General features: G+C 45.1%; 1 protein-coding gene across 1 annotated transcript in view; it reads left to right on the forward strand.

Annotated features, from left to right (window-relative positions):
- The window catches only part of LOC135393791 (cell adhesion molecule Dscam1-like), a 384,001-nt gene that overhangs the window by 23,180 nt on the left and 337,878 nt on the right, over positions 1-22,943 (forward strand). Inside the window, exon 3 of the mRNA XM_064624063.1 lies at positions 15,734-15,827. The gene's annotated coding sequence lies outside the window, so the exon portion shown is untranslated. The remainder of the gene's footprint in view (positions 1-15,733; positions 15,828-22,943) is intronic.

Here is a 22,943-nt window from a genome sequence, read left to right on the forward strand (position 1 = left end):
TTTTGCGTCCTTCTAGTGATGGATTACGCTGCTGCCTCGAGGCTTTGCTTTTCATGCAGTGACACCGGGAGTGCCCAGCTGTGGATTTATGTGGGAGATTTATATTGCTTTCGGGACAGGAACCGCGCGCGCTTAAAACTCTGGTTGTGCAATATTGTTAATGCGATAAAGGTTTGTTACTCGTTTGTCGCAGTTTAACATATTTTTAGCACAATGCCCGCGTTATTCGTAAAAGACGGTATACAACTTTTAAAAGAAAGTTATAAGATTCTACCACCGTTTACGAAGGCGCAAGTGCACCAGCCGACAATCTGCCCGGCTAATTTGTTCGTACGAAGATTGCTTAGATACAAAATAAACGAATTTTCAAGATTAGCGCTGCTTCCGCGACCGCAGCTGAGCCGCAGCGGCGGCTTGACGTCACTTCCTAGCGGAAGAGTGAGAATGCGGCGGGTGACGACATCACGGTATCCTCCTTATAGGACAAACCGCCGTAATATGGAGGTCTGTTTCCTGCTCTTCGCATTTCGGTTTCGGTTTGCTATTGTCACCATTTACCAATTAATTACTGGCGCAAAATGAATGCGAATGTTGTATTCGATGTCAAGGGGCCGGCTTCGCAGAAAGTCATTGAAATCTTATGGGGAGAGGCTTAAAGGAAAGGCGGGGAGGAAGATCTGAGCGAGAGCAAAGAACTTGAACGGGGCTCTTCCCTCTCTCAACGTACGCGCTCGGAGGCAGCCCTATTGAATCATCTGAGGAAACGTCGCGTACTTTTAGCCCGCGAAAGGAGGCGCAAATTCCGAAAACTGTTGGCAACACTTGCTCCGCTGCTTCTCTTGGCTACGGATTTTGTCACTGTCCGCCCCCTATCGAGGCTTGTAGCCAAGGCTGGTAGAGGCAGCGGCGGAGACTGCCTGCAAATCTTCTTGCAAATCTTAGGGTTTCATGGATTAGGGCAGTGTGTTCCTGCTCGAAAAACCTTTTTTGCGTTATGTCTTGTGTATGCTTACCGAATTCTGTCTTTTTTTTTTTTTTTTTGCAAGCGCCGCGGCAACAGTAGCCGATTCAATATGGCGCTCCCCTCGTCCGTACGTCCCAGTTTCGGAGGTTACCTTCTAGCATACTCCTGGAGGTTTCTATTCAGGAAATGGTGCTGACATTTGCCTTACAGCATTCGAGGAGGAAAACCCACGAAAAACACCCAAACAGCAAAGCCGATGCGAGTATTTAAACGCGAATGACCTCCTGGTCTCCTCCCAGTGTATTGCTGGCACCCGAAAGACGCTCTTTTAGCGTACAGAAACAAAAATATCGATGCTGCATCAAGTGAAACGAAATAATGAAAATAAACACTGCAGCTCGATAGGACAAATGTGCAAGTAGAGAACTCGAACAGATTTAAATTCCTAGGCATGTGCAAAAGAAGACTTCGAGAACTCTGCAGACGCATCTTCAGGATGAAACTTTCTGCACGTAATGCGTTTTCTGTGTTAAAGAAAGCAGTACTTTATAAAAAAAATAAGGGGGGGGGGAAACTTCGTACACAGTACCGTCATTTTGACAAACACTGAGGGAATATGTGCCGTCCCTGAAAAGTGTAAGTAGCCCTTTTTTTTCTTCTTTCTCTCTTTTTCTTCCCGCAACCACTGAGTTGACTTCCTCGGAAGAGAGAACCTTTTAGGCCGCAACAGCGGGGTGCGTACCATAAACACCCAGGTCGATACTAATGATAGTACGGCGACATCTCCCGCGTCGTTCCATGCCACAGAAAAATGAAGTTAGAAGAGGAATGAAGCGCGTCCATATACGTGTATGCGCCATAAAATGTCCGCGGCACACTCTGAAGGAGAAGCTTTTTAATTCAATTTTGTAGTTGATAAGCTATGTAGACACGGTCGTCTGCTTAGTTGATTCTGGTAGAAAGGCTTTATTTCGCATCAGCGTTTACACTACACTACGCGCTATTGAAAACTGTTTTTTTTTTTTCAGGTTTGTTCGGATATTTAATAAGCTTGCTTCGTGGCAGTTTTATTTCAGTGCACGAAACACAAAGTACACTGTCTTAATCAAACTAGTAGTTGTTTGCTGTTGCAATATTTTGTTGCTGTTTGTCGCGTACAAAGGCTACCTATTGTGCTACTCCTTGTGACAGGTTAGAAGGAGTGGGGGGGGAGGGATATGAAGGTTTATTAAAGTAAATACGAAAGGTCTGCCAGACAGAGATCGGCTTGCTATTTACAAAAAAGAAACAGATAAATCACAGTCAAAGAGTGTTCATCGTAATCAAAGAGCTAAAAAGGAATGATGTAGGAAGTGTCGGGGAGTACTCGAAGCACCAAGTACTGAAATACAACTTTAAGTACATTATTTAAGTAACATAGTACTTTATTGTGTACTTTGTACTCTGAGGCGGATCCACGATTTTTCTGATTTTTTTTGAGACAGAGGGAGGGGTCCGTGCTCGAACAGTATGCTATGTACGTATACTACCTCAGGTCAGTTGTAGCTTTATGTGACGACAGAAGTTGGGCGGATGGGTCAGGACATTCGCAACCCGCTTGATCTACCCCTGTTTAACCCCTGTTTAACCCCTGTTCGTGCTGTAGTTTAACTACTTTCCTCCCGTACTTCCCCATCAAGTACTCAAGTACCAAGCTAGTAGATAAAACTTGAAAAGTATCAATAAATACTTTTTGTGTCAGTACAGGTGGATACGTCGGGAAAGAATAACACATTGCAAGTACGCAGTTGAATCCCACGCAAATTATGCCGTATGTTTCAATTCATAGTCATGAGTAAGTAATGCCAACAACAGCAACAACAACAATAAATGAAGGAGAAGTGATGATGACATGGGATGGTTCCCCGTGGTCGCCACAGGACCCTACCCCACTTCGCAGAGGTTAATATGGGAGGACGAATTAATGTCAATCAAAACATTATATCCCCTCTTTTCCTCACCGCCAGTTAACTGGTGAAACGTAAAGAGATACAATATTAATTTGCAATGTACAGGATGAGTGCGTCGTAGTATTGAGCCTTGTCCTTTGTACTTTATTTACGGTACATTTGCAGTATGGTACTTTGTACTGTGCTTAAAGTAACAATAATATACCAGGTACTTTTCTCTAAGTACAATTTTGAGGTACTTTGCCCGTCACGGGACAAAGGTGCGGCCCGTCAACGAACCATAGGTAGTTCGAGTAGGCAGGCACTAGTTCGTTCTGAAAAGTACTTCGGAAAGTATACCCCAAAGCACAGGAAGAGAACACATTACGCGTTGCACCTGCGGTCCTCATCCGCGGAGGTAACGGCACCACCGCGGTGTTGATGCATTCAAGCCTATTAGCGCTTATATGTTGCGGAATCTGTAGGTACTGCAGATGCTGGCGGTTAACTAGCGTGACTTAGACAAGAGCGCCATCAACTACCTTGGCCGGGCACAGGAAGGCCGCGAGCATCTGCTCCAACTCATGCTGGTGTTCCCCACGCACTTCGTCGATGAACGAATCCACAGCAGTTACACTGAAAGAAACATCACAAACACTACATCTGTCTTCGATACCCTTACGAATCATGACCTCTGTATACCGCTCAATGCAGTAACATATTGGTCGCACTTGACGTATACGTTCCATCCATATAGATCCAAAGGTATCTGCAGCGAACCAGCAGCGTTTGGGAGAAGAGGCACAAGCACGGGGCAACAGAATGCCTTGTTCCAGCCCATTGATTTAGTAGCGTTGCTCTTCTCTGCGTCTCGCTTGTTCCGTCTTCCATAGAAAATGGCTGTCGGACGCTGTGCCAGCTTTGAGCAGCGAAGCTATCCTCTCTTCCTCAGGATTGATGGTCGCTCTATTTGTTTGTCCAAAAACATTTTCTCCCTTCGATGGCGGCCTGTATGTTTGCGATGAGGGAAGATTTCTTCGGATCTCAATTATTTTCTTTTTGGAAGATGAGTTTATGTGAGACAAATTGGGCTCGAGTCTGGAAAGGATTTACTGGAAGCTTACGGAAGTGTCCGATAGACAAGCCTCAGTCTTATGACGTTTAGAAGTAATCTTTTTTTTTTTTTTTTCTGGAACGAGGTTTTCCACTAGCGATGATACCTTGTAGTTGATCGATTGTGGTTCATGTTGTGCCACCCACGTCCGTTTTTTCAATACAGAACTCCAGCGCCAGCTACTTTACAAAGCTAGTTGGTCGCGCTCACCAGGAAATACGTCACACAAAATGTTTCAAGCCCGAAGCGCTTGTCTTCTGGTCGCGTGCACCCAGGTGGGATGGGAGCGTGAAAAATTCGCTGGCGTCTAACGCTCCGGTGTACGCCCATGGCGCATGTGTCGCGTGAAGCGAGTTGAGTCTGGAACACTCCGGCTCGCCGCACTTAACGCACCCGTTCGTGCTGCCAAGCGCAGAGTTCGTGGCTCCGTTCAACAAACTTTGATCACCAGGATGTATAGCGCGTGAGAAATGAGTATACCAGGAGAACACAGGCCTTACGCAAATCTGAAACGTGAGCAGTAATGCTAAACGTCTTAATACGTTCGAAAAAATATTTATACCTTATACCAAATGTAAAATAACTGATATGAACAGAATCAAACATTCAAACGACTCTAAACGTACTTCGTGCACAACTCAAATTCCTGTAATTACACAAAAGGCACCTTGCGAAAAGTAACAACGATGAACATTTCGGCTTGTTTCACACGGCCGACGGCTAACGTTTGATACAGTAAGGAATTCTCGTTTAGTTTAAGCAATTGTAACAATGTGATGCACAATATATTTCTTCTCCTTTAGTCTGTGCATAACACATGTGGTTACATTGAAAAAGGCACCTCAATCATTCCACATACAGTGGTTTTATGAACATCTTGCAATGCCGAAAGGAAAAGAATGAGAATAAGGGAAAACGTCGGATACAATTTTTGTTTGGGTTCATCTCTGCTCCGTTCTTCCCGTGTTCTGTCTCGCATAAAAAGTTATCTTTTGCAAAATGGGGCGTAAACGAATGTTGGGCATTTTTACATGAGCACACAATAACATGCCACGTTACTAAAACTTCATTTGGGCCTTTCTCTCTTTCGGCTCTGTTTATTTTGTATTTTTTAATCGTATTCGCTAGTACATATGGTGTGCGAGATGGCATGTTTTTAACGTTGGAAGTCTGGGGAGCTTTGTCATGTGCGATGAAGAGCAGGTGCTTCTGCCTACACGCAATGCCTGTCACAGTGAGCTATAGGTTCTTGATGTACGTACCTCGTATTTCTTGTATACTGGGACTGGAGAAATTAAATGGCATCGTTTTCTTTCTAAGCGATGGCAGGCACGTCCGAGATTTTTCACGAAAGATGGATATGATTCGTGTTTGGTCAGGTTTTGTCATATTGTGAACATTTCGTAAACATGTGAAATCAATATTCTATTCAGGTTCTTGATACATGCGCTTGCGGTCGCCTCTTTTTCGTTCTGTGTTGTCGCTTCTTGAATTCCTATACTTCAGTCTTGTGTGACTGCATTGTGTTTCTGTGCGGCAAAGTGCGGTAAGCGAGAGTTGAAACGAGTGTATCTTTCCTCGTTTATTTTTACTGCTTTCACGGTGCTGGTATCCTCTTATGCCCTCGACATGCATTGTGTATGTATAACTAGAAAGGTGCTGCATATTTAAAGAACTCGGACTGTATTTTTGGCTTACGGCATGAAGCGTAAACGCTAGAAAATTTCGGAACTCGTCCAATTCGCCGTCCGTTATAGTACGTGTGCATTTTCTGAAGAGCGTTCGTTTCTATCCAGTTCGTTACGAATATCACCCTATGTTACTGTACTGATACTGTATCTGTGCTGTACTATATCTATACCTACATATACCTGGTGGACGAAACGTCGACCCCTAACTGTAACTGTATTACAACTATTTGTAGTACTTCCCACTTAATTATTAATGTAATAATGGTAGCAACTGTTTTTAATCTTACGGCTTCCCAAATATCTTCATTACTTGTAGTATATATACCGGGTGTTTCAGTTAAATCCCCGGGCTAAATAATTCGCGAACGGGTGCACCAATCCACGAACTTTCTTTTTTACAAGTATCTGTCCGATACCACCTACAGGCTGCACACCGTGTGAATGAGTGGGAGGCGTTCATTATTAAAATAAAAATGCAAATGAGTTTCGTCAAAAAGCGTATCTTCTAAAGCAGGGCGCTGTCGGCATTAAAATGGGTACTACCCCTTTTGGGACCTTCAGTGGACACCTTTTAGAGAAAAATCTGCCACCGAAGCGGGTCATTTGTTGCAGTAATTAATTGGTTTCGGTTTACGTATTTTTGTCGCGGCTGGTCGCGGCGAAGCGCAAAAGGGCGTATTTCATTGGTGTAATTCATTGGTGTAATTCATTAATGTAAGGACGTAATTTATTGATGGATAAGAGAGTGAAAGAGCGTCCTTTTGCGCTGCGCCGCGACCAGCCGCGACAAAAATACGTAAACCGAAACCAATTAATTACTGCAACAAATGACCCGCTGCGGTGGCAGATTTTTCTCTAAAAGGTGTCCATTGAAGGTCTCAAAAGGGGTAGTACCCATTTTAATGCCGACAGCGCCCTGCTTCAGAAGTTACGCTTTTTTACGAAACACATTTGCATTTTTATTTTAATAATGAGCGCCTCCCACTCATTCACACGGTGTGCAGCTTGTAGGTGGTATCGGACAGATACTTGTAAAAAAGAAAGTTCGTGGATGTGGTGCACCCGTTCGCGAATTATTTAGCCCGGGGATTTAACTGAAACACCCGGTATATGTATATATATATATATATATATATATATATATATATAATGAGGGAATATTTTTCCCTCATTATAATTCACTGGTGTTCCCTCATTATAATTCAAGGTGTATATCGATCGCTGAGCGACCCCTGGTTTGCCAATTCCGAACAATGCGCAGCTACCCAGAGCTGAGGAGCCGCAAACACGGCGAAACACGTGTCCTCTGGTGCTGTCGCATCGTTCCATGAGTACCTATATATATATATATATATATATGGTTGAAATAAATGAGATACAGAAGACGAAAGTAGGGGAAGTAACAAAAAGGGGTTTATTAAAACTTAAAAATTATAAAAGTTAGGGAGGATGTCTACGTTACGGCGGAAGCTCCGCCTTCTTCGGGACGAAAGAGCTAAATGGCTAAAGAGCTAAAAGAGCTAAACATTTAGCTCTTTCGTCCCGAAGAAGGCGGAGCTTCCGCCGTAACGTATACATCCTCCCTAACTTTTATAATTTTTAAGTTTTAATAAACCCCTTTTTGTTACTTCCCCTACTTTCGTCTTCTGTCTCCCTTTATTTCAACTATAATTACGTAGCCGTCCGATCCAACTCCAACTTTTCAAGATATATATATATATATATATTGTACTCCAATTAGCTTTTTTTTAATGAATACTTTCTGTGATTTCTCACGCTGTCACCGAATTTTCCATTATGCTTAATCTGCATTGATCCGCGAAGCTCGGCTCATTTTGAAAGCAACGGCAAACAGGAACTGTACAGGAGCGAATAATCTAAAGAAGGATAAATGTTCCTTCGTCTCTGGCTAACACGTAGTACAGTTTAAGAAAACAGTACCGTGGTTAATTTTACAGAACTAATTAGTGTCACGAGCATTTTCATTACTCTTCATTCTGCCAAGAGTTAACGAATTCCTACACTATTTGAAGAGGTACAACCTTGAATTGTTTACATGCTGATTCTTACGTTCTCAAAGTGACGAGAAGTAGGCTCCAATTAATTAATATGTATCAGCCCTACATACTCTTGACAGAAAGCAAAGGACGACAGCAAAAGGGAGGCGGGGGACGACATTGAGCAGAAAATCAATGATTCCCAGTAAGCGATAGGACGTTCTGGCTTCCTCCCTCTCCGACTTGGTCCGACGTCTGCTGTCATGCAAACGCATTGTTTGCGCGAGACCCTCGGCAGATCACGGCAGCGGGTATCAGTCATCGGGGGAATTCCAACGACGGGCGTCGGAAAAATGTAATGAAATCCGACCCGCACTATGGGAGAAGCGACGGGCGACGCGTAAGGTTATCGCGAAAAATCAGACTTTCGGTTAGATCTATTTACGAGCACAAATAATGCTTGCGCGCTCAAAACTGGTTTGTGATGACTGTAGGGCTCAGAAATTTGGGCACAAAAAAAAAAAAGGATGTCGTAGAACGTGAAAAAACAATATGCAAGTTTCCGGCGATAACGACACACAAGTAAAGCGAAAACGGTTGAGAGCATTGAACAGTTTAATTTGCGAAAAACGAGACTTTCGTGCAGTATGCTGCACTTCTTCAGGTTTGATCAACAACAACAGATATATTCTGATGATGAAGTGGGGAGCTTTTCCACTCTAGGGGTGGAACGCTACCCCATAGCTAGGGGGTCTAATATGAGCGGTGACAATGATGAGTGATGACGATGAGAGATGACGGGAATGATCGGAGCGGCGATGGCGATCCTGATCGTGATCGTGATGGTGGGAATGTCCGAGAGCGCTGTTGGGGGTCACAATGAGTCCTTTAGGCCTGTCGCCTCAAAGAAGCCAACCACATGACGTAAGGCCGCCCTGGAGTGGGCCGCGGTGTCCCAAGGGCCGTCGAGGATGGTCGACAAGCTGAAGGGGCGGCAGCCAAGGGTTGCAAGCTGTGACTGCAGTGTACGCCTCTCGTTGATATAGGTCCCGCGGCGGAGGAGTATGTGTTCCACGTTGGCAAGTGCACCGCACTCGTTGCTCACAGGGCTAGCCTCACAGCCTAGCTGGTAGCGATAGAACGGAGTGAAGGCCACATTCAGACGTAGCCTGTGGATGAGCGACTTCACAGGATCTTCAGGTTTGAGGACCTGCTAGAAGTGGCCAAGAATATATCAAACCCAAGTCGCAAAAGAGAGAGGGCGAGGGTTGTGAAGAATTAAAATAAATGGCCACCTCCTTTGTAGTAGATTTATTTGTATTCTTCTCAACGCTCGCCCTCTACTCCTTTACGACTTGGGTTTGATATATTATTGACTGTTTGTAGCAGGTCCTCAAACCTGCAGCCAACGGCACCAAAGTCTCGCTTTTCGCAAATTAAACTGTTTAATGCTCTCAACCGTTTTCTCTTCACTAAAAACGATGGAAAGAGACAGGCATATAGGCCATCATAAACTCCAAAATAGGCAACAAAATGAAAATGTGCTCACGTTAATCTGGTACGTTGTTTGGCTTTTCAAAATGGTCCATTCAAAGAAACCTTGCTCGTTTAAAGGAACGGCGCCGTAAAAGCTTTGACTTCTAGTACACGAACGCTGAGGCAGCCTAGAAGCACGTTACATTGAATAATACTCTTAGTTCTCCACCCTCGACAATCTTCAAAGGCCGCGATATGGCAAATCTTTTGATCAAATATACATGAAGCCCTCCTAGGAGTGGATCAAGCAAATCAAGGAGGCAACCAAAAGCAAAAATAATAACAAAGGATTCTAACACGCAGAAACGAAAAGCAAAATGCAGCTTTCAGCATGAGACTGAAAGGCGCACTCGCACCTCTAAAAAAAGGCTGTTATGGCATCTAAACATGTTTAAAAAGGCTACAATTCAATAGATCGACAAATGCGAAACAAGAGCTGCTGCATGACTGCGAAATAAACCCGACACGAGGAGTACAGAAAATTCTCGTTACACAGCAACAAGTTTAATGGCAGCAAAACCTTCTATACTCAGAAACCTAATTCAATAGAGTCGGTAAAAAGGCAGGCAACCCCAAATATTTTGCATTTAGGCGTTTATAGGCATTTATAGGCAACTGCCTAAAATTCCGGGCCCTAGTGAGGAGTGAAGCGCAGCGTATCGTCTGCGTTTGCATTGGAGGTTTTCGTATGCCGGCGAGTCAGTAAGATCCCCAAAAGATAAGGAAGAGGCTCTTCTCTAGGTTTCACATATATTTACTAGTGGCGTCAATGTAGATGGCGCCGCACAAGTTCATCATCATCAAACTAAAGTGTTCAAGCTGCAGCCTTGGGGCAGTCCTCGCCACGCAAAGCGGATGTCTTCCTGGAATTTGTTTATGGCTTCCAACTTCTCAATTCTCCAAGTCGAACAAATCGTCCTCTTGAGGCGTTCACCGAGGCGTCACCACAGACTTGTACAAAATACTGCGCAAAAGTATTTAAAATAAGATACTAAATACTCTACGGAAAAAGTATTTAAAATAGAGTACAAAATACTCAAAACTGAAAGTAATTTGAGTAGAGTACTAAATACTCTAAGAAGTATTTAAGATACTATTTAAAGTACTTTAGTATTAGCAGTAAGTGAAACGCGTATTCTGAACGTGGCCTTACAAATGAAAGGAATAAACTTCATCAGCCATGCATATCTTTCATTTGCAACGTCTTGGTGTCAAGTAATGTTTGGTGAACTTTGGTGAACCCAAGTAAAGTTTGTTGATATGTTCTGACCCAAAACTTCGTAATCCCTCCTGTATGTCGGTTCGGGTCTTTCAACCTCTGGCATGTGTTTATTGCTTTGATGACCAAGTAAATAAATGCCGGGATTATCTTGTACCTAATCCCCTGGTGATTCACATGGCAATATGAATAGGAACGGTTTTCTGACGAAGCTGGCTATTGAGAAGCAAGGCCAGGCTTGGGACCAGCCTATTGTACAAGAGGAAAAATGACAGATTCGCGAGTCCCGAAAAAAGAAAAACAAAGAAAAAGGGGGTTAAATTCCAGTGAGCTGAAAATCTCGGCACGGCGGGAACCGTGCTGGATATGGCTTGACGAGGAAGGAAAGTATTTTGAGTACTGAGTAGCAAATACCGAAAAACCTATTTTAAATACATTAAAAATACTTGTCGCAAAAAGTATTGAGTAGAGTACCAAAATACCGGAAAAAGTATTTAAAATACTGTATTTTGAGTACGTACTCAAGATACGTACAAGTCTGCGTCGCCATCACGTTTTTAAAAAGAGACTTCGCACGGATTCGGAATAAAACGTAGGTGAGCACCATACCGAACACGAACCATCCCCTCGATACTGAATACGACATTCGCATTCATTTTGCGCGAGTAATTAGTTCGCAAATGGTGGCAATAGTAAACAGAGACCGAAATGCGAATAGCAGAAACCACAGCTCCATACTACTTCGGTTCGGCCGAGGAGGATACCGTGACGTCACCCAGCATTGTCGTCTGCTTCGAAACCTGCATTTTCCCTTGCGTATTGAAGGAAACAAAAAGTCCCATGTAGTTGCCGTTTCCGTCGTGTAGCGAATCTCTTCCCACAAGAACTCATGCAACATCCTGAGCCGACCATTTTGGCGTAGATTGCAACGGGATAGAAGCGAGTACGCTTTGGAAAAAGGTTGTATCCTTCCAAAATACGAGCAGGTCAAATGAAGCTGCGCCGGGAAAAGATGCCGGATGACGTCAGCAGTGTGTTGCTTTCAGTGCCCTCTCGCTTCATAGAGGCGAAGCGCTGGCTTCGTAATAAACTCGTTTCTATAAAATGTACGCAGTTTTGGAACGATATATTCGTACACATGTTCCTGACATTTCTAAGATTACGGGTATACCACAACCTTTGTGGTGATTTTATTGCGGAGTCTCACTTTAACAGTAATGGGTGCACAGAGTACTTTTATTAAAATCGTTGAAACACGGTAAACTTGCGAGGGTACGAAAAGGATGATACACACATAGGCGGCAACTCTTGCCGGCAGACATTCAACCTGGCTGCAATTGTAGGTCCATGTCAGAGCCACGTGCAACACCGTCGATGTCTTCTGATATTCTTGGAGTTCCTCTTGTGTACCGGCTTGCTCCAGACTCTGTACCTCAATGACCATTGGTGCTTCTTTCATGTTTTTTCTCTCTCTTCATCTTCCTTTTTGGGGCATAGCGCAGCCAGTGGAGGACAGCTCAACTGTTGTGCTTGTTCATAACTTTAACACCATCTCATATCTTACATCTAATGTTTCGCGTGTAATGGGGTAGTGTACTGCTCTCCAGTGGTGAATCACCCCATGTCATAGTCACGATTTATTTGTATTTGTTGTCGTTACAGCACTGTATATGTATGGTCCTTTTCGTACTCCCGCACTGGTTCTTTGACTGTTTTAATACGAGACACCAAATAGCCAGTTGTTTTATCGTAGAAGGTTAGAAAATTCAGCGAACCGGTACGGAAATCTGAACGGAAGCGCCTCAGGACGAGAGCCGCCGATATTGCAATTTGTTTTATCGTTTTTCAAAGTACTTTACGCAGTGTGTGAAACATTGATTCTTTGAGCTTACCATGTGAAGTGACTGTTGCGGTAGAAAGCACGCATGCGGTGATCAGCATACCTTCACATGGAGGAGTGAAATGGTCGTGGCTTTAAAATTTACTGAGACACAAAATATCGTCGGTGCGCAACCGCGAAACATTCTTGACAGTGCTCCGCACGACAGTCAGGCAAATAAACCGTACGTCACACAGATCCTGCTGGGTGAAAGTACAAGTTTGATACTGTTGACTCTGCGGTCTGCGTCACCGCAAGCCATTCGATCCACCAGACGAAAGAGAGTGCAGTGGATTAGATTGGATAGAGTGCGAGTAAATGACTGCTGCATCTTTGGACGAGCCGTTTAAATTATTCGACAGCTTTACTGCATAAGGTCAGCGTCCGATCAAGGCACGCGGAGCACTGAACCTTCTTTCTCTTCTCCTTCACACCTCATAACTGTTACGGACGGATATACAACAAAAACAAAATGAGCGAGTGAGAGAGAGAGACAAACACAACATTTACTGCCTGCCACCTCGCTTCCTCTACAGGCACCGTCCCTGCTGACGCAATGGCTTCGAGATGTTTGCCAAATGTCTCGGCCCCCAGTGCTTAATGCATTCCGAGGACAGAGCGCGAATAAGAAAGTCTGTCCGAAAGTACACCCTTTCGTAATGGAGAGGGTGTTCTTTCGGACAGTCGGAAAGGACGTTTATATTCTTGGGAGTCTAACGTGTTTTTCCCGCACTGTGTTTTTTTTATTTTTTATTTTTCCCTTGTTTTCCCGTCGTGGCTGTCGTTGTGAACCGGTGCGTGAACACTACGCAATCTGTTCGTGTCAGTTGAAACGGTACGAACGGGGTCGCCTTAGGCTCTTTTGAAAGACTTTTGAGTCTCGAGGGGCAATATGGGTATTCAGTGGAATAATGTCTGCCAAACTTAAACATGAACGCTGCAAGAATTTTCTGTTCCAAGTTTCTTCTTTTTTCTTTTTTTGCATGTTTCTGTATCGCTACTTCAGAAAAGCCGCCGGTACTTTTGCGTGGCAAGCGAAATTCAGATTAGTTGCTTTTTTTCTTTCTCCTTCTCTCTCTCTCTCTCTTCTCTTTATAGATATCACCAGGCCGGGCTCCTTGAGGTCGTGCAGCCTTCGAGGTTTTACCGATCCTCATATGAACGTGCTACGCTGCGGCTATGTTTGGTTATTAGTTTATTATATTTATTTAGCCGTTTCTCAATGTAAAAGTAACAGCGAAAACAACGTTAGAAGCAGCAGAGGGAGTATGAAGTGCACAGTGTAAGTGCCAAAGCGATAAAAAAAACAAAACATCATGTACAGGCAAAAAAAAAAGAAAAGGAGAAGCAAAGTACCAGGGTAACAACAACTTTATTTGGAGTTTGGAGAGTGGGGAGGTTCATCGCCAGAGGCGATACTCTACGTACAAACATGAGACACTGCAGCATAATCACCCAGGCCACAAAATTTTAAAACACCAGAAAGTGCAGGCACCAGAAGTCCTGGTGTGTAACACCACAGCCACAGCTCAGCCAGTTCGGCTCTAGCTACCAAAGAGAACGGTTGTTGTCCGTACAGATTTTTTATTTTGTTTTAACTCCGCACCCCCCACCCCAGAATACATTTCTAGCAATGCTCCTGCGTGTGGCAGCGCACAAATGACACTAGGTACACGTGTTACTTGTGGAAACTGACACCACATTAGTCCGTGCGATAGGCTGATTTTAAAAGAGCTCAGAAAGCTATACAAAAGATTTTTTGTTTGTGATGCATTATGAAAGGATGTGACCTGACTTGACAGCAAAGACAAAAAATTATCTGAATGGAATATTTTTCCTAGAAGAAAACGCACCCGAACATCAACGCAATCCAGATGCTCCAGTCGCTCCAGATCTGGAGCGACGTTTTATCTTCGATTATTGGTCGAAACATAGCACTCTCACTGTGTTCGACTGGTTCATTTGGAGCTCTTTCCTACAACTTGGAGCGCTGTTGAGTGCTCTCACCAACGCCGTCGAAGCGGTTGCGAAATCTGGTTGGGTTCCGGTCACGTGATTGCGCCAGCTTCCGCTGTGTAGTGTCTCTGTTCAGTCATGCCTGCCATGTTCTGCATTTTGCGTCGTCGTCGTCGTTTTGGCTACCAGGGACACACCGGAAGTCACGTGATTAAACATTCCATCTCCGCTCCTCTGTTCGAACCTGCCGCGTTCGGCTTCTCCACGATTCCCGCGGCTCGGAGACTGAGTGAGATGCGGTCTGACCCGCTACAGCTCCGAATATCGGGACGTCCGGTCGAATACACCATTCGAGATAACGGATCTCGGATGGTAAACGGCGTATTGAAGGACTGCTTATACACAATCCCAGTCGAGCGAGAGGTATAGACAACAATGCCTCAACTACCTCGCTGGATGATCGAGTCCTGAACATCCCAATAATAATCGTGGGTGATTCAAAAGTGGGCGTACATTGTTACAATGTACAATACAGGAATACAACGTCATACCTGCTTTTTCCGCCTTTTTTTGCGGATCGCCAATTCAAACTATGTGTTCTATGGCACACGATCTCCTTACGTAGGTTATTGACCATGGCACAGCCTTTCCAACCTAGCAGGCGCAGGCATGCCAACCGGAACGCCGTGTCTTTTGGCGATTTTCTTTAGGTTGTGGGAACCTTCACGAATGTATGGAGTGGAAATTAGAGAGAGCATGCCGCGTCCATGGCGGACACTCTGTCAAGGCACTTTGCAGTTCCAGCAATTGCTTGTGTACGCCCACTTTTCAATATACCTACCTCGATTGCACCGTACGCACCAAGTCAAAAACGTTTACATACCTCAAGAAGGCTTACTCTAACACCCAGAGCACCGCCACGCGTGCTGAAGGAATTCCTGCAGAAGCGGGGTGTGGGTATGCCCGCTGCGGCCTGTGCAGAAAGCAAGCGTTATAGAGGACAGAAATGAGTGCCGCTCGTTCTTGCTGCAGGTTACACGGCCGCAGCAAAGCGTCTACACCTGTGCTAACAAGCAATGTACATGACAGCGCATTTATTACGCCAAGCTGTACGTGAGGGAGTCGCGCAATTGGTCCGCTTGACAATATTCTTCTTGAGAGTGCAAGGAGCTTCGTTTGAGGCATGAAGAAGGTGATGGACCGGGAAAGTGGATCTCGCGGTCCCCATATTAACCAATTTGAAGTGGGGTTAGGGTCCTCCGGCTACTCCGGGGAAGCATCCCATGTCATAATCCTTTTCCCATCATTGTTGTCCCCAAAAAGCAAGCAGGCAATAGCCGGGCGGTGCACTAGAGTGCAATTACAACAAGTTGAGATGATGCTGTTGTCTGTTCGACTATTTTCGTTAGTTTTGTAGGTGTTAATGCCTGTTCTGCTTGGAAATTTCAGGTTTTTTTCAGGTTCTTGCTGGTGAACTCGTCTAAGTGGTAGGACGTAACAGTCATATATTGGGGTAATTGCAGCCATCAGCACTCCAACAAAGGTACGTAAAGGCTAGAGAGACCACCGCTGATTTACAACTAACACATATTTTACGTACGGCACACATACGGCAGTAGCGCAGCCATGAGAATATTTCGCGAAAGGGGGTTCTTACCCGGGAAGGTTCGTACCCCTTAAGTTTACACAGGAGAGAGAATTTCACCTTCGTTTTCTCTCTCCCAAATACCAAAAGCACAATTTCGGGGAGAGGTTAACCTCCTCCCCTCACTCTGGCTACGCACTCTGCCCTTACGGTTATCTTGTGCCTTCTGCGTCGCTCCTGTTGCGTGTGCTATGTCTTCTTCGCGATAGCATAGCGATAACACATCTCAGGTGGCAGAAGACGTGTTGAAGGGCTGCTTGTGCAGACAGCGTCAGATATACAGGGTGTCCCAGAAAACGTGTCATTGAATTATAATTCAAAAACTACACCACCTAGAGTCATGCGGTCAACGGCATTTGTTCTTTCTGGGGTTTTGTCACCTCCTCGTATAAATGTCATGTAACGTAAGTTTAATTATGTAAATTTTTGCGAGCTTAAGTCGGAAATTTGCCTAGTAAAGGTCACTTTTTTACGCCACCAATGTGAAGAGCGTGTCTAATTTAGTCAAATTAATGATAATTGACAGGGATATTCAGGAGCTATCCCATCGGAAAAAATAGCCGAACATCATGCTCTACGGAGGTCGCACAGAATAGCGCACGACGAATTTTTCAGCGCAATCTTTGTCAGTCCGACGAAAGGAGGTTGGAAACCCAGCCTTCCCCGACATCGCAGAAAGAGATAAAAAAGGCACGGCTTATCACGTCCGACCTTCGCTGGGATAATGCTTTCCCTCTCCCAATTTTAGGAACTGTTACTTTTTCTGCTATCACTCTGTGGGCTGGCTTCGGAACCTCCTTTCGTCGCACTGAGAGCGATTGCGCTGAAAAAGTCATCGCGCGTTATGGTCCAGTGCCCCGAAAAGCATGATATTCGGCTATTTTTTCCGATGGGATAGCTCGTGAATATCATTGTCAATTATCATGAATTTGAGTGAATTCGGCACGGTCTTCATATTGGTGGGGTAAAAAAGCGACCTTTACTTGGCAAATTTCCGAGTTCAGTTCTCAAATATTTACATAATTAAACTTGGAGTACATGACATTCACGTTAGGAGGTGGCAAAAACCTAATAAGAACAAATGCTGTTGACCGCATGATTCTAGGTGGCGTAGTTTTTTTATTATAATTCAATGACACGTTTTCTGGGACACCCTGTAGAATATGCCTTAAAAGGGAGAAGGAAGCTGTCGACAGTCTACAATTCTTTTGACGTTCAGGACAAGATGGTAAGACAGCTTCCTTCTCCTTTTTGGGTGGTCCCTCCCGTGTCGATTTCTAGCCATACTGCGGTGGAAGTCAAAAATGATGGGAAATGAAGGATGTTGCGTCTGCGGTGCGTTTATTCGAGAAAGCTCCAACGTACGTGTTGGAGGTAAATGAAAGATTGTTGGAATGGGTCGGGAATAATTTTATTGCCAGGGGATATCGATGTAGTTGCGGATCTGCGTAGCGTCTTGTGTTTTCGAACGTCATGTTAACAGTGATGGAGCCAGTTAGGGAAGGACGTCACGCCAATGGAACATCCCTATGTTCCGGGAGCTCGGTGAGCCCTGCAGTTCTTTTCCGGAGTCGCCGTCTATTTTTGCTATAGTTCTTACTTCTGTAATCTCACTTACGTGGTTTGGAGTAGACAGCCCAACGTCTCTATTTTTAGTTTGACGTCAAATCCAGATACAGTTGGAAATCCCGTGGAATCAACGCTGGACTTCTTTATATGTTCTTTTATTTTAATTCAGTGTTAGCGCCGCGAAGCAACTCTGGTTATGAGCGCCGTACAGACGTGCACAGATGGAAAGGGGACAAAAGGAAGGAGTGGGGGACAGGAGGGTTATTATGCGTCCCGGGCCGACTTCAGGGAGAACTCTGCCTACATTCGCCTGGAAAGTATTCGGAAAACCTAGGGAAAACCTCAGACAGCGCAGCCGGTAGTTGGATTCAAACCCAGCACCTCCCAGTCTTCAGTACGACCTTGGCTACCACCAACGTGCGGGACGCTTTAACCAGCTCATACATTCCGCTGGTCTCTATGTTCCTAAAAGAGGGAAAACTTCCCTCTGTACTCACTCATTACCATGCCTCGAATTTCACCGTCGGTACGTGTCATTGCCTCCCTGCTCGTATCGTTCTTTTGAAATCCTATATTATACTCGTTATTATTCCTTATTCCTCCTACGAACCCTGCAGATGCGCGGTAGAAGCTGTCTTCACATTGGTTGTGAAAAGAAGAAAAAGAACGAGGAAAGAAAAAAAAAAAGGAAAACGGCATTTGCAACACTTTTCTCGACGGGGAAGTTTCACGTCTGACATTACGGTGAGAACAGCGACACCTGCGCCTGAGCTTAGGACAAGTAAAAGAGAGAAGTTGGCAATGTGCGGTTACGTGGAAACAGCTTAGCTTTGCATCTAGAATATGCGTGCTTTTCATCGAGCCCTCCCTCCCTTCGTCTTGGTTGAGAAGCACGTAAAAGTTTCTTCTTTCTGGCCCTCCTTATGCGAATGGCTGCTGCAGCACTCTTTCGGGTCAATATGTTCGATATAAAGCGAATTCTTTTTTTCCTTTTTTTTTGTTCCAAGGATTCGTTCGCAAAGCCTTTGTTCTAAGCGGCGGCGCTGAGTGAAAAGTTCGTTGGGAGGCCGACGGTAGTTGGTTGGAGTTGGTAAACGGCGGTGAACGAAGTACGCTGCATTGAAATGTGGTTCTCAATAGGATTTCTGAATGTGCCACGTGAAAACATTGGTTAGTGCTCTAGGCGGTCCCTATTTGCAATAAGTGTTATCTGTACAAGTATAAAATTGTTGATGAAATAAATGCTGCTTCATGATGCACGCTTTCGATCGTAATGGCGCATTCAGGGCACACTAAGTCTGATTATGAATGTAGTGGTTTACGTGTAATGCGAGTATCCGAAATTATTATTTTATCATTGAAGCATATGTGACAGCCATATCATGTTGCTGTGTCATCATTCGGTAAGCTCCCTATTCATCTCCCAGACAGCCACTCTTCCAGATCTCGAACAGGTGCGTCTGGCGACCTCGAGACGTCTGGAGTGACCGTTGGCGAACTGTGACCGGTCAGCGGATTGGTTGGACAAGGTTAACACTCGACTCCCTTGCCCTGTAAATTTGCTTTAAAAGAGCACGGCCATGATGGCTTGTTTGTCTATCCTTGAGATGCTGAACATGTAAATAAACAACTGTTGTTGTTGAAGACTGACCCCTGCCTGACTACCTCCAGCACAAGACCGCTCGGATCCCCGAACCGCAACAAGCCTGTCGTGGATATCGTCCCTCACATTGTACGTCATCATCATAGGCGGAGCTGTATGCCGTTCTGCTATTTCTGCAGCAGATATCCCAAGTTCCTCCACGTGTTTGGTTGATCTACACCGATTCACGGTCTGCTCTGCCATGTGTGGCAACCATGGGGCTTTCTTGGGTCGCTAGCCTTCATCGTAGTAGACATTCTCTACAAAGGTCAGCGTCTACATGATGGTCACCATTTATCACCGCAGTGGATTCCTGGTCACTGAGGTTTAACATGCAATGAGGGTGCTGACAAAGGAGCAACGGCTGCCCATGAGTCCCCGACAGCCGTGCCATTGTGCTGTCGAGAGGTGACAGAAAGACCCTGCTAACTGCATGGTTTCAATCCTTGGCTCTGCAGCAATGGCGCCAGGACATCGCGGCTCAATCTCTTATGTATTCTGTAGACTCAAATTTGTCGTTTTCTTTCCTTGCCCGATTATTACGCCACATTCCGTCCCTCCTGCGCAGACTCCGCCTCAGTGTGGCTTTCACCCCATAATTCAAGTGCATGATCAGATGTTGTGACACACGCCTCTGCTCCACCTGCGGTGTCGTGGCGAACACCCAGCACATTCATATGGAATGTGCACTCTACTGCTCGCAAAGGCCAATACATTGTGATGAGCTTGCCGGTATCAGCAAGACACTTCTCAATTTAGCTAAGCTCATAGGCCCCTGTGAAGATCCTGTGCTCCATCGTCGGATTCTTCACCTGTTCATGGACTTCGTCTTGTCCACTGGATTGCTCCAGAAGCTCTAATTCTTTCGCGTATTTTATCCTTTCTTCATATAATGTTCCACGTCCAATGAGGTAGGGTACCGCACCACCGCGGTGAAACACCCCATCTAATCGTCATCATCTATTGTTGTTGTTGTGCGGCACAGTTCCCTGCGGCCCAGCACGCATACTAACCCCCCTGTCCCCACCCGTTCCTGCTGTCCTCTCTCCATCGGTACACGTCTGTCCGCCGCTCGTAGCCACAGTTTTTTCGCGGCGCTAACACGGAATAACTAAAAAAAAATCCTCGGTAGTCAAGGTCACGGAGGTGCTCGTACGCTCACACGTTATGCCCTGCGATGCACCACCGAAGAATGAGACGTGGAGCGGTGCGAACTACCTGGTACTCTACGCTTTATTTACTTCAAGTACATTTGCAGTGCGGTACTTTAGTACAAGCAACGCCAGGTACTGCATGCTTTACTCTATTGAGTAAAATTTTGAGGTACTTTGCCCATCACCGACCTACAGTCCAGTTCGTAAAACTGCGATGCACCTTTTTTTTTTTTATAATCTATACTTGCCATAACCAAAATAAATTATACGCATGTGTCTGAAACAAGAAAAGATAAATTCTACGAACGTCTAACAGAGACACATGCTCGCCGCAGCCTGCATCGGGCTGATTAGTTCACGCAGAGGTCAAGCACAAAGCACAATTACGAATCTGCCTCGTACAGCTGTGCATTTTTAAGGTCTGAAGAAAAATGTCCTTCTCTCATTTGCGCCAACTTAGTCCAGCGCTACTTGTGCCCTCGCAAGATAATTTTATTTCGCAAAACGAGTAATGATCCTCACAAGGACGACCCATGGCACGAGATAAGCCCGACACTGTCTCTCTCTTTCTCTCGAGCACAGACGTAGTTGCAAGAGCATCCGCAGGAGTCGGTAATGAGTCAAGTAATTTGAGGCAGACGACGCGAAAGTGTGCATTTAAACTGCCTCGAAATATTAGAAGAAAAAAAATGAAAGGGCGATATAGAGACGTCGCAGTGCGACATTATCTCAAGCTCGCCGCGATATGCTGAGCTTTCCGCAGTTATGAATGCTTGGCCTTGGTTTCTCGGTTAACGCATGAAATAAAGTAACGGAAGTATCAGTAGATGTGCAACTAAACTTTACGACGTGCACGAAGAAAGCTACAGCAGGTGCGGCTTGTTTGTAAGTGCGTCATTGTCCTTGTCCGACTATTCTTGTGAATACGTATCCCTGGAATAAGTGAACCACGTGCGTGACGAAATCGTCTACATCACTTAGCTTCCCCCCGCCCTCCATCGTTTGTTTCTTTTTGCTTTTAAAGCGATTAATTGCATTGAATAAACAAAACTTTTCCTAAAACCATGGTATCCACCATCTTGCCCTCGCAGGGCTGCCACACGCTGCTTTTCACGGAGAACGGTATGCGTTGCGGACAGTTTTGAACGCGTAATACACTCCGCACTCCACGTAGTCGGAACCTGCAGAGTTTAAACCGACGACCCCTGCCAAACATTGCAGCAACCACGGTTCGTAGCAGCCCAGAACAAAGCAAAACCCACCTCTTTCCTTAGGCACGGAAACACGGTTCGAGGGTAGGCTGGAAAGGTCTACAGTCGTGTAGGTTCGTCAGTACCGGTTGTGGAGAGCAGAGAACAAGAGAGAGATGAGAAGAAGCTAAGGCACTGAAACAAGTTCAAACATGGCAGAGCGTCGCACGTTCAAGACACGTCTTCACACTACGCTGAAGCTGAACAGAAATGGAGCTGCAGGTGCCCCAACAGGGAGACCACACAGCTCCAGACACCACCCAGTTAGATGAAGAAGAAGGAGGACCTGTTTGCACGATCGTTGAGGACACTCCTCAGTGGTGCCCTTATAGCTTCGGTCGTGATTCGGGCACGCGCTAGAGTCCTGCGTAGACTTGGCAGTGCGTCGAGCACTGTCAAGTCTAGTAATTTCTGTTGCTCAAGAACATATATGTGAGCCTATTCAATCTGCAAACGTTAACAAAGTAGCGCACTGCGCATTTTAATGCGAATCGGCATCAGATTAGTCAAAGAAAAACAAATAAATATGTTACCTTTCTTTTGATTGCTACCCACACTCTTGGTAGCGAACGATGATGGATTGGAACATCCTGGAAGACTTGTTCCTGTAGACAGCGAAGACAGCAAATGAGGATGGAAGGGGTAATTTGAAGACAGAAACGTGGCTCATTGCCATTTGCGGTAATTATACGGCCACCGTTAGCGTGCACGTGTAAGATAAGGTGCCGCAACGGAGTGAATTATCGATGAACGCCGGAACAGGTAACGATAGGCAATTGTTACTTTAGCTAGCTGCGCATTTGTTATCAAGCACACTGGGCAGTACTCGACCTAAATCCTCCATTCTGGGTTTCGCTACTTCGGCTGATCTTGTTCTTCTTCTATATAGTATTCTTCTCTGTATAGCAGCTTCGGCTGAACTTACTGACCGCGACACGTAATATCGTTACCGTAATCGACTTACGCGTGCAATTGATGACTAGAAAGCGAAGTAAGGACGACGTGCATGTAAAAAAGTCATCATAAAAAAAAATTCTTGAGTGTGAGGCAACCCGCAAAGGCAGACAAACACTATGAAGCGGACAGTACAGTGTTTGTTTGTCTTGAGCTGCCTCAACAACAAGAACAACAACAATAAATGGAGTAGAAGTGATGATGGCATAGGATGTTGTCTCAAATACAAGGAAATGATGCCTCTCTCTCGTATACCCCAGCTAACTTGACCTTTCCTATACTTTGTTCGTCAAAGACGACATGTATGCAGAACTTAAGGGGTTTCGACAGATCGTACCACGTTATTCCAGATAAACGTAGAAGACTGTCCTTTGCACTGATGTGAACCTGCATTGAAAGTTTCATAGCGAAGGGCCCAATAGAAGGGAGAAATACATTTTCGGCT

The sequence above is a fragment of the Ornithodoros turicata genome, chromosome 5, assembly GCF_037126465.1.
Source record: "Ornithodoros turicata isolate Travis chromosome 5, ASM3712646v1, whole genome shotgun sequence".
NCBI classification, from domain to species: domain Eukaryota; kingdom Metazoa; phylum Arthropoda; class Arachnida; order Ixodida; family Argasidae; genus Ornithodoros; species Ornithodoros turicata.